Genomic DNA, 11,086 nt, shown 5'->3' on the forward strand with positions numbered 1-11,086 from the left:
GATCGCTTGGTTTTAGCCTAATAAAAGCACACGTTCCAAAAGGTCCGTGTTTATTTTGCATGTATTAGCTCTAGAATTACCACAGTTATCCAAGTAACTGTTAACGATCTATGGAACCATAACTGATATAATGAGCCTTTTGCGGTTTCACTTTTAATTTGTTTGTACTTAGACATGCATGGCTTAATCTTTGAGACAAGCATATAACTACTTTCAGGATCAACCAGAATAATATTTTTTATTCATTTATATAACATTTTTTATACTATATAAATTTTTATAATGATATTTTCAATATTTGAAAATTAAGTACACGACATATACAAAATGCAAAGAAGAACGAAATCGCGACAATAAATAATTATGAAATTTCTTCTACTATGATCGATTAAAAAATTTACTTCATTTCATTTAAATTTCATATTATTGTATTATTTATTGCGGTCTTATTCGGACTTTGAGATATTGTATCTTATCGTGAGAAAGAATTTTCGTTCTCTATACATATCTATAATATAAAAATGAAACGCAATATGTGTTGCTAAGCGCATAACTCGAGAACCGCTGAACCGATTTCGCAAATTCTTTGTTTAGAATGTTTTTAAAGGTACCGGCATGGTTCTTACGGAGGGAAAAATTAGGAAAATTGCTTGAAAAAGTCTTAAATCCACAATTTTCTAATCACCCATACAAACAATTTGTGTCGTTAGTCACGAAAGAAGTCGAGAAGGGCCACAACGATCTGGCTAATTTTAGTTTTGAAATATTTATGGAAGGCCAGGGAAGGATTAGAAAGTAAGTATATATCGAAAAATTGTGAGGAAGATAACAAGAATATGATTTTATTTGAATTGACAACAAAATTATCAAAAAAAAAAAACAAAACAAAAAATAATAATATTTTGAAAGTTGTCATTGTTGCTTTGTTAAAATATTTTTATCATTGTTCAATTGTATAAGGCTGTGTCGATAGCCCAAAACAATTTGTAACAAGTAGGGAAAGGCAACCAAACAATTTATACTCTCGCAATTTATTGATGTAATTTGATTACCCACAATTTGAAATAAAGTCCAATAGAATAACGAAAATCAACATATATAGTACATGCGGGTTGAGGTAATTCCTGAACCGATTTCACTAATTTTCAACGTCCAGTTATAATGGGAATAGGGGCAACTTGGCACTTCGGCCTTGAAATTACTCCTAAATTGCAAATCAACGAAACACCAGTCTGCAAAATCGCCAAAAAAAAGAGCTATATGGAAGATTTTCCAGATATTCAAGTCGCTGGAGGTACTGCACAGGAATTTAAAAGATTTACGCGACAATGAAAATATTTTTGGTCAAGCCATGATTCTGTTGGCAGGTGATTTTCGCCAGACTATTTCTGCATCAACTATTACTGACGAACTAATCACATTCCTAAAATCATCTAATTTGTGGCGACACATAAACAATCGCCAATTAACAAATAACATACGAGTGTTTTTCCAACAATATCAAACTGCGATTGTAGAAATAGTTGAAAATGGTAGCGTCGCAGTTGACACCTCGATGGATTAATAACATTTTTAACGGGTTTCTGTCACTTCATGGCCTCGAAAGAGGAGCTTATTCATCGTATTTTACCTGACATGAAACCATAATATAATAAACATAAATGGCTGATAGAATGACCTATATTGGTGGTAAAGAAAACAAGAATCTATTTGATCTTAGTGCGACAATTTAGAATGTCGTTAAAGGAGAGTTGACACAGCTACAAACCAGGATGACGTATTAAATTATCCCACAGACTATTTTAAATTACTTGCAATTAAAAGTAGTGTGATTGGTCATCATGCTTCTTCATTCTTCTCTGCATTGAAAGATTTACTAATTTAATGTATATTATACCTTAGCCACAAAAACGTGTGGCCGGGTCTGCTAGTATAATATAATTATTAATGTAAGGACGATGTTTCTTCTTGTATTTGTTAAACTTTCAAATAATATCATTTTTTATACATTTTACTTTATTTCAATGCATATAGTGTGGAGGATGGAGTCATATGTAGAAGTTCAAGGAAAGTTTCTTTCTGCGGCCACATAAAGGAGCACAAATTCGGTGTGGGATTCGTGATGGGAGAGAGACTCCGTCGTCGAGTCCTGGCATTCACTCCGGTGGATGAACGTCTAGCCACTATCCGCATCAAAGCGAGGTTCTTCAACATATCGCTGATTTGCGCCCACGCCCCGACGGAAGAGAAGGACGATGTGACCAAAGATACCTTCTATGAGCGCCTAGAACGTACATATGAGCGCTGCCCCCGCCACGATGTCAAAATCGTGCTTGGCGATTTCAACGCTAGGGTGGGTAAAGAAGGTGTCTTTGGCACAACAGTCGGAAAATTCAGCCTCCATGACGAAACATCACCAAACGGTCTGAGGCTGATCGACTTCGCCGGGGCCCGAAATATGGTCATCTGTAGCACTAGATTCCAGCATAAGAAAATCCATCAAGCTACTTGGCTGTCCCCGGATCGAATCACTCGCAACCAGATCGATCATGTTGTGATAGATGGACGACATGTCTCCAGTGTTTTTGATGTGCGTACGCTTCGTGGTCCCAACATCGACTCGGACCACTATCTTGTAGCAGCTAAGATACGCACCCGCCTCTGTGTAGAAAAGCGCACACGTCAACAAACACAAGGAAGGTTCGACATCGAGAAGCTGCAATCACAACCGACAGCCGAACGATTTTCTACTCGACTTGCACTCCTGCTCTCTGAGAGCACTCATCAGCATCTCGGTATAAGGGAGCTGTGGGACGGCATATCAAACTCCTTACGTACAGCTGCAACCGAAACCATTGGCTTTCGGAAAAGCCAAAAAAAAAACAGCTGGTATGATGAGGATTGTCGTCTCGCAGTGGAGAGAAAACAGACTGCCTACCTCGCAATGTTGCGATCGACCGCAACACGAGCGGGATGGGAAAGATACCGAGAGCTGAAGAGGGAAGCGAGACGCATTTGCAGAAAAAGAAAGAAAGAGGCAGAAATGCGTGAGTATGAAGAGCTTGACAAGCTGGCCGACAGGGGTAATGCTCGAAAATTTTACGAAAAGATCCGGCGACTAACTGAAGGTTTCAAGACCGGAGCACACTCCTGTAGGACCCCCAGCGGTGATCTAGTGGTTGATGACCAGAGTATACTGTGTTTGTGGAGGGAACACTTCTCCAGCCTGCTGAATGGCAGTGAAAGTACAACACCAGGAGATGGCGAACCCGATTCCCCAATCGACGACGATGGAACAGATGTTCCATTGCCCGACCGTGAAGAAATTAGAATAGCAATTACCCGCTTGAAGAACAACAAGGCGGCGGGGGCCGATGGATTGCCGGCCGAGCTATTCAAATACGGCGGCGAAGAGCTGCCCAATCCACAAAAAGGGAGACCCCACAATCTGCGCCAACTATCGTGGGATAAGCCTCCTCAACATCGCGTATAAGGTTCTGTCGAGTGTATTGTGTGAAAGACTAAAGCCCACCGTCAACAAACTGATTGGACCTTATCAGTGTGGCTTTAGATCTGGAAAATCAACAACGGACCAGATATTCACCATGCGCCAAATTTTGGAGAAGACCCGTGAAAATAGGTTCGACACACACCATCTCTTTGTCGACTTTAAAGCTGCTTTCGACAGCACGAAAAGGAGCTGCCTTTATGCCGCGATGTCTGAATTTGGTATCCCCGCAAAACTAATACGGCTGTGTAAGCTGACGTTGAGCAACACCAAAAGCTCCGTCAGGATCGGGAAGGACCTCTCCGAGCCGTTCGATACCAGACGAGGATTCAGACAAGGTGACTCACTCTCGTGTGATTTCTTTAACCTGATGCTGGAGAAAATAATACGAGCTGCAGAGCTAAACAGAGAAGGTACAATCTTCTATAAGAGTGTACAGCTACTGGCGTACGCCGATGATATCGATATCATTGGAAACAACACCCGCGCCGTTAGTTCTGCTTTCTCCAGACTGGATAAGGAAGCGAAACGTATGGGTCTGGTGGTGAACGAGGACAAGACGAAATATCTCCTGTCGTCAAACAAACAGTCAGCGCATTCGCGTCTTGGCTCCCACGTCACTGTTGACAGTCATAACTTTGAAGTTGTAGATAATTTCGTCTACCTGGGAACCAGCATTAACAGCAATAACAATGTCAGCCAGGAAATCCAACGCAGAATCACTCTTGCCAACAGGTGCTACTATGGACTAAGTAGGCAATTGAAAAGTAAAGTCCTCTCTCGACGAACAAAAACCAAACTCTACAAGTCTCTCATCATTCCCGTCCTACTTTACGGTGCAGAAGCGTGGACGATGTCAACAACCGATGAGACGGCACTAGGAGTTTTCGAGAGAAAGGTTTTGCGGAAGATTAATGGTCCCTTAAGAATTGGCAACGGCGAATACCGCAGACGATGGAACGATGAGCTGTATGTGTTATTCGACGACATAGACATAGTCCAGCGAATAAAAAAAACAGCGGCTACGCTGGCTAGGACATGTTGTTCGAATGGATGAAGGTGCTCCAGCTCTGAAAGTATTCGATGCAGTACCCGCTGGTGGAAGCAGAGGAAGAGGGAGACCTCCACTCCGATGGAAGGACCAGGTGGAGAGGGACCTGGCTTCGCTTGGAATAACCAATTGGCGCCAAACTGCCAGAAGGAGATATGCGTGGCGCGCTGTTTTGGATTCGGCTATAACCGCGTAAGCGGTGTCTACGCCAGTCAAGAAGAAGAAGATAGTGTATATATCTTTTTTTAAGAGTATATACGTTTTTCTTTTGATTTGAAATTAATAATTTCCCATCCTCCAATTGTTTACTTGTATGAATTCATAAACTTAGTATCTATATGAAAATTATTTAGTATTTATATGAAAATTTTTAACTTGTATGAATTCATAAACTTAGTATCTATATGAAAATTATTTAGTATTTATATGAAAATTTTTTGCTTGTATGAATTCATAAACTTAGTATCTATATGAAAATTATTTAGTATTTATATGAAAATTTTTTACTTGTATGAATTCATAAACTTAGTATCTATATGAAAATTATTTAGTATTTATATGAAAATTTTTAACTTGTATGAATTCATAAACTTAGTATCTATATGAAAATTATTTAGTATTTATATGAAAATTTTTTACTTGTATGAATTCATAAACTTAGTATCTATATGAAAATTATTTAGTATTTATATGAAAATTTTTGACTTGTATGAATTCATAAACTTAGTATCTATATGAAAATTATTTAGTATATATATGAAAATTTTTTACTTGTATGAATTCATAAACTTAGTACCTATATGAAAATTATTTAGTATCTATATATTTTTTTTTTTTTTGTATATACATATTTCTTTATTTATTGAATCTGCTTTGTTTAAAGCCTAACAATAAGTAATAAAATCTTAAATCTATTTACAACTAAAAAAGCTCAGGAATGTGGTTGTGCTGTTTTGGTAGAACGGTGCTCTCTAATAGGCTGGTAGATCTCTCCTTTTTAAACGTGTTTGATTGCAGGAATGTACCAAAGCATTAGCCAAAGTGTTTGGATGTTCACGAAGTTTAGAAATATATTTCTTTCTACTGTCCTCTATCTCCTTCTTTACCATAGGAATATCAAGATCTTTATGGATATTTTCGTTACGCATGTACCATGGTGAACCCGTGATTGTTCTAAGCATTTTAGATTGGAATCTCTGAATTATATCAATGTTGGTTGCACAGGTCGTACCCCACAGTTTAATACCATACATCCAAATTGGTTTTATGATTGCATTGTATAACAGGACTTTGTTGTCTATGCTAAGTTTAGAATTTTTGTTTAAAAGCCAATTTAAATTAGCTGCTCTTAACTTCATGCATGTTATTTTACTCGCTATATGTTTCCGCCACATGAGCCTTCGATCCAGGTGAATCCCAAGATAAGCTACTTCATTCGCTTGGGGTACTAGCACATTGTTTATTTTAACTGTCCGGCATGTTTCCGATCTTAGCGAGAATGTAACATGCTTGCATTTTTGCTAATTAATATTTATACGCCAGTTGGCTAGCCATTCTTCGACACAAGTTAAGTGCTCCTCTAACACTCTTGATGCTCTTATGGGGCATTTGTTACGGCTTATTAGGGCTGTGTCATCCGCAAAAGTTGATGTCATTACGTTATTAGCTATTGGAATGTCTGCTGTATATATTATGTACAGAGTAGGGCCTAATACACTGCCCTGAGGTACACCGGCCCTTATTGCTCGTTCTTCTGATATAAAATCTGCTACTTTAACCGTAAATTTCCTATTTCTTAAATATGACTCCAATGTGTTATGCAATTTGTAAGGTAAAACGTTTTTGATTTTCCATAAAAGGCCTTCATGCCAGACCTTATCGAACGCCTGAGCTACATCGAGAAAAATAGCTGAACAGTACTCTCTGTGCTCGAATGCTTTCCTGATTTCGTTTGTAATTCTATTCACTTTTTCTACTGTGCCATGTTTAGCACGAAACCCGAATTGGTGGGTTGGTATTATATTATTTTCGTGGAGGAAAGGAGACATTTTTGATAGTAAAACTTTTTCGAATATTTTGGAAAGACAGGGTAAGAGTTTATTGGTCTGTAGGAAGACGGTTGTGTTAAGTCTTTTCCAGGTTTATCTATCATGATGATCTGCGACTTTTTCCACGAAATGGGATAGTACCCGAAACCAAGAATTGCATTAAAGAGCAAAGAGAGCACTGATATAGCAATATTTGGCAACTCAATTAACATTTTTGGAGTAATATTATCGTGTCCTGAAGACTTTTTCGGATTTAGCTCTTTTAGGATCTTGGTAATTTCATAAGTAGACGTCCTAATAGACACGTTTGACTCGTTTACGATATTGGACAAAGTTGGCAACTTAAAATTGTTTTTTGGACCATTGGGTTGAAATACCTTTTCTAGGTGATTTGCAAAGCAATTTGCCTTTTCCTCATTACTACGTGCCCAATTACCATTCAAATGTCTTATAGGCATGTTGGAATCTACTGGTGGCATAAAAGACTTTTGGGCTTTCCAAAGAGAGTTTTTCTTGCTTGAATTTGGACACAGGTGCTTTATATAATTTTCAGTATTGTATTCTTCATCGCGTTTAAGTGCTTTTTTTAACTTACGTACAGCCGATTTCAGTTGCCGCAGAGTTGAAGGGGAACGACTTAACTGCCATTCACGTCTGGCTTGCCTTTTCTCATTTACAAGCTTTTCTATTTCAATATTAGAGATGTTTCTAAAAACCTTAACGTTTCTTTTAGGTGTTGCCAATACAGCTGCATTAGTTATTACATCATTGAATTCCATTATGCTTTCATCAATATCTCTTCCTGTACTTGTTTTTAAATCGATATTAATGTGGCTACTGATATATTTTCTATATTTCAACCAGTTAGTTTTAAAAGATGTTAGAGATACTTTTGGCTCAAATATCATGGGCTGTTCGCATAACTTTATAAGTACAGGAGAATGATCAGAACATAAGTCAATACATGTATCTACTTTTATTAGTGATCTATCTATATTTTTGACTACAGCAAAATCTATTAAGTCTGGTATTTTGTTTCTATCACTGGGCCAGTATGTCGGCTTACCAGGAGATATTATATCAAGGTTATTGTGCTTATTTATAATAGTGTAGTACAGCTGTCGTCCTTTCGGATTAATAAGACGTGAGCCCCAGTACATGTGTTTTGCATTGTAATCACCACCTGCTAGAAATATTGGGCCTAGCGTTCCAAAAAAATCTTTAAATTCGCAGGCTGTAATTTTAAAACGAGGTGGACAGTATATAGCCGTCAGATTGAGGTCAGAACCTCGATTTTTCAATGATATTGTTGTAGCTTGTAACTGCGCTGTAGCATGCGGTTCTAAAGCATGGTGGTTTATCCGATTTCTAACCAATACTGCTGTTCCACCGTGCGCCTTTCCATCTGGATGATTTGTAACAGAAAGTCTATATCCCGGTATAAAGAAATTGTTTTTATTTGTTAAATGAGTTTCTGACAGTAGCATAACATCTATGCTTTTTTCAGTCAGAAATCGTATTAACTCCAGTTTGTGTTGGTTTACACCGTTGGCATTCCATATGCAAATATTTAGCATACTCATTTTTTAGATAATAAGGTTTGTAACATTTGGTTTTGAGATTTGATCAAATCTTGGATCATGTTTTGCATGGTAGACATAAATTGTGTCATACATTGAGTAAGATTTAGAATCATATTTTCAATACCTCCATTTGGTGGACTTTGCTGTTGTTGCATTTGCACAGTGTTGCCTTTTACCACATTTGCATAGCTTCCCTGGACAAGGATATTCTTAGAATTACCAGGTTTCGAACTCTGGTCTGCAATTTCTACATTTTCATTACGAGGGATATTCATCATTTGGTTACGACGAGCTTGAATTCCCAGCGATAATTTTGATTTCAAGTCTTTATATACAGGGCAGCCTCTGTAGTTAGCAGTGTGATTTCCTCCACAATTACTGCATTTTTTATTTGTATCCTCTTTTTTAAGAGTACATTTTGATGTTGGGTGTAAATCACCACATACCACACAAACACTGCGTAGAGTGCAATAAGACTTGGTATGCCCATACTCTTGATAGTTGGTGCATTGTACCGGACCGTTTCTTTAATTTAGGTAATTCTACGATGTAACAAATATTTTAAGTTGTATATTGGATGAGTTTCATTCTTTTTAATTGGATTAGAGTTTGGCAGCAATTCGACTTTAAACATTGGTTGTGGTACGTTATTTCTATTGAAGATATTTACCACATTTTTAATTCCAAAGCCGCATTCTTCAAGGGCTTCTTTGATATCATTAGATTCTACCGAAGACTCAATGCCTTTTACAACAACAACTAGGCCTTTAGAGCTCTTCAGTTGATAAGAATAATAATTCTTGTTCTTATTTGTCAAAAATTTCACTATATCCATGAAACTTTTCTCAGTGTAGGACTGTATTTTAGTTTCATCTATATTGCCTTTTTTCAAAGGCACTATATGAAAATTGTTGGTACCTACAACTTCACTTAGTTTATCAACGAGTGCATTTGAGCTACGCTCACGCAAATATATCGGCGGCGGCTTGGCATTCACGACTGTGGTGGCACCCTTCGCATCGTCGTCCAAACCATTGCTTAGTATGGCAAATCTGTTGCCATTTAAATTTCCAGGCTTATTTGTATTAACCGTGGCGGGTTGAAACTTTTTGGCATTAACCGCTGTCTTGATAGGTCTTGATTTCCTTTTTATGTTGACGTAGCGGTCAATGCCAGTTTGTACAGATTGTACTTTTCTTTTTGGTACATGCTCACCTTGTATTGTTTTTTCCTTTGGTGTCCGCTCGTTTGCTGATACCTGCTTGGTTGATGTTGCCTGCTGATTTGTTGTTGCGTACTTGCTGTTGTTTTCAGCTTCTGCTGATCCCTTCTGCTGCTCGGCTGAGCGCTTCGTTGGGTCATCTTTCTCACCGTTGGATTGTTTATTTGCGAGAGCAGATTTTGCAGGCTCAACAAAGCTGAAGTAGGCTGAAGAAGTATCTATATGAAAATTATTTAGTATTTCTATGAAAATTATTTACTTGTATGAATTCATACAATAAGTATTTATATGAAAATTATTTACTTGTATGAATTCATACAATTAGTATTTATATGAAAATTAATTAGTACTTATATGCAAATATATCACCATGTGGTTTCGGCTCTTCGCAGATAGGGACAGTTGTGGATTTGTTTTAACGTATGTACCTGCCTGTGAAGGCCTTACCATACGTGTATTCAAAAACACAAATGGATTAATACAATGCACACTTCCAGTACCAATTGGCGTGTGGTATGGACACACTTATGCCACCTTGGTAGGGCCGAGGCCCATCTAAAACCTCTGCCGTACTTTGGGTCCGGCACCCGGTTGGTTGCAACTCCACACCGAGATGCCAAAGGCCCTCTGCCTGCATTTAGGTTTAGAAACCACAGCCACCACGATACTCCCCGAAGGGCCGTAACCCAACGAGCAGGCGGAAACCGAAGCCTCCTGGGCTCCTGCTCCCCGTGGCACCGAGTTTAAGTCTCTGGTAAGACTTTGTAGCCGAAGCTACTTCCAGTTGAGCCTTTCCATACTGCTCTGCACTGGTAGGCAATTGTGGCTTGAACACAATTGCCCTTTTTGAAAGGAGTGACCAATTCCTTTTTGGAAAAAGCTAAATCAAAAAGATAACATAATTCCGTTCAAGCCATGAAATATATTATCTAGCACGCATAGATAACAGCCTGAGTATCAGCCATTAGCATCAGCCCGTTATCTATTTGTGCATGTTTGGATTTTAGTCGCCTCTTACGACAGGCATGCCTTACCTCGGGCATATTCTTTACCCAAACCCGCAGGGTACGCAGATAGGGACAACGTCCGGTGGGATTAACGTGGGTACCTGCCGACGACGGTCTTACTCCACGGTGCTCAAATGCACAGCGGATCAAATCAATGCGATGATCAGCGCCCCGAAAATGCAATGCATTATTCGGTACCAATTGGCGTGTGGAATGGACACACTAACCACCTTGGTGGGGTTCGAGGCCTATCTAAAACCTCTGCCGTACTTTGGGTCCGGCACCCGGTTGCAATGCAACTCCACATTGAGTGACCAAAGTCACTCTCCCCGCATTTGGGTATTGAACCACAACCACCACGATACTCCCCGAGGGGCCAGTCCGCATGAGCAGGTTGGAGCGAACTCCAAGGGCTCCTGCTCCCCGTGGTACCAGAATTAAGTCTCCGGTCAGACCTCGTAGCCGAAACTACTACCAGTTGAGCTTCCATACAGCTCTGGACTGGTGACCAGGGATTGAATCCCATTCTCTCATCCAATTCATACACCTTTCACACCAGAAGCTAAACCCGGTCTTCAGCCAATTGTCTTCGCCGCCTGAACAACACGCGCGCAAATCTTTCAAACGACCCTAACTGTTCGGCATTCCGACTAGTGGAGATCACACC

Source organism: Zeugodacus cucurbitae, chromosome X (assembly GCF_028554725.1).
Source record: "Zeugodacus cucurbitae isolate PBARC_wt_2022May chromosome X, idZeuCucr1.2, whole genome shotgun sequence".
In the NCBI taxonomy this organism is placed as follows: Eukaryota; Metazoa; Arthropoda; class Insecta; order Diptera; family Tephritidae; genus Zeugodacus; species Zeugodacus cucurbitae.